This window comes from Chrysochloris asiatica, unplaced genomic scaffold (assembly GCF_000296735.1).
Source record: "Chrysochloris asiatica unplaced genomic scaffold, ChrAsi1.0 scaffold00196, whole genome shotgun sequence".
Lineage (NCBI taxonomy): Eukaryota > Metazoa > Chordata > Mammalia > Afrosoricida > Chrysochloridae > Chrysochloris > Chrysochloris asiatica.
In genome coordinates this window covers 4,704,572-4,706,727 of record NW_006408714.1, presented here as the reverse complement: position 1 = coordinate 4,706,727, position 2,156 = coordinate 4,704,572, and the positions used below count along the sequence as shown (strand labels likewise).

The window sequence follows — 2,156 nt, the reverse complement described above, 5'->3', positions numbered from 1 at the left end:
TTCTGCTGTGCATGGGGTCTCTATGAGTTGGTTCTGACTCGATGGCACCTGACAACAACAGCAGCAACAATTTTCCTAGATTAATATTTCGTACATTCCTTGTTCTGATTATTAATGGATATTTACAGCATCTCTTACCCAGTCACATTTTGAGTGCCTTCCAACTCTAGGAGTTCATTTTCCAGCACTGTATTTGACAGTGTTTCTCTGCTATTCATAAGGTTTTCAGTGACTAAATATTCAGAAGTAGTTTATAACTTCTTCTTAGTCTTTGTTCATCTGGAAGCTCATGCTGTCTTTCTAATGACTTTTAAATTTCTTCAGGTATGAATTCTTTTTTGATGTCATCCTGTTACTCTTCTGCTCCTTGGTCATTTGTGTCTAATGCTTGAAATGTGCTTTTGAATTAAAGTGGGATATACTCAAGTTTGTATTTTGGTTCTTAGGGGTTTGTTTTAGGTTTTTTCAGCTTCAGTCTGAACCTGCATATGAAGGAATTGATGGTATGCGCCACAGTTGACCCTTGGCCTTGTTCTGGCTAATGATATTGAGCATTCCCTCATCTCTTCTGACAGCTGTTGTTGATTTGATTCCTATTTATTCTTTCTACTAAGGTCCACATGCACAGTTGCCTTTTATGTTGTTTAAAAAAGTTCCTTGTAAGCTTATATAGTGTTTCCATGACTGTAAATCTTTATAGGAGAAGATATTCTCATTTTTCTAATGCAGAGCAGGTGGTGCCTTTGAATTGCTGAACGTATGGTAAGCAGTCCAATGATACTACAGGCCTAAGAAAATTCTGCCTACCATCAGTGTATTCTAATTATCAGATCAGTGTATTTATTAACTTCCTAAAATATAGGCTGAGAGAATAACACATGCTGTTGTTGGTACGAATAATACATATAATTCTATTATTTCTTGATTCTTCTAACTAAACCTTATTTTATATATAATTATAAATTAATACTGCTTACCTAGGCACTATATGGAGTCTAGGCATTGCTCTGTAAGATAAACACTGGCCTGCTAATGCAAAGATTCGTGGTTCAAATCTACCAGCCACTCCTCAGAAACCCTATACAGAGTCACTATGGGTTCGAACTGACTTAACAGCACCTGACAGCAACAAGGTGTTAGCTATTTATTTTCTTTGTTGTGGTTATTTGTCTAAGACGTACTATTTGGACAATGATCACATAATAGAAATATCACATGTTTTTTGTTTTTCTACTGGATGAAAATGCTATTGATATTTTTTGGGCACAGAAGCTGACACTGGAACAGCCAGTAGAGACCTTGCGGGCAGCCATCCCCAAATGGGGCTGTGTCAGACGGCATTTATTTAAAAGCAACAGAACATTTTAATTAAGGAAATTCTTGGTTTGCTTTAAAATTTCAATCTTTTCAGTATTTTAAACAAAGGTTGATGTTCCTCCCCTGACATCTGTACTTGGTTGAGGTCTCTGGGAGTCTTACCAACGCTGCCCACAGCCTGCTCCTGCTTAGCCCTCACTCTGCTGCCCTCCCACTTCTCATCTCACCTGCTCACCAAGTCCTGGAAACTCATGCAAACACCATTTCTCCTCCTACGGCAGCATTGTTCAGGCTGGCTGGACTGGGCACAAATAGTGCCCACCCTAATGAGACCTTAGGCCACCTCAGAGCCCACTGGCATACTCTGCCCACAATTCCTTGGGTCTGTCCAGTGCCTGCTATGGTTTTGACCCCTTTTGCCAAAAGCATACCTCTTTGCTGGGTTGTTTCTTTTCCAATATATGTGTGATATTTTATAAGCAGTTAAGACTTACCATGTTGGGTCACTTTAAGATGGATTGTTTCTAGCTAGAGGGTCTGGTGTCTTCCCAAGTCTAGCATGTGAGGTATTGAATATTGTTGTGGGGTGTGGTAGGGCTTTTGTTTTGTTTTTGAGTTTGTAGTTTTCCTTTGGACTCCTGGCTTTTTCCTTATGTTGTTGCTTTTGTTGTCAGGTGCCATCGAGTCAGAACCGACTCATAGCGACCCCATGCACAGCAGAATGAAACAATGTCCGATCCTGGGCCAACCCCACCACCGCTGCCAAACTTGACATCATTAACAATGCCACCTGGCTGCTCCATCTCGTTGGGGGTCTTCCTCTTTTTCTCTGACCCTCC

General features: G+C 40.5%; 1 pseudogene; it reads right to left on the bottom strand.

The window, feature by feature from the left end:
- The window catches only part of LOC102812350, a 143,492-nt pseudogene that overhangs the window by 32,490 nt on the left and 108,846 nt on the right, over positions 1-2,156 (bottom strand).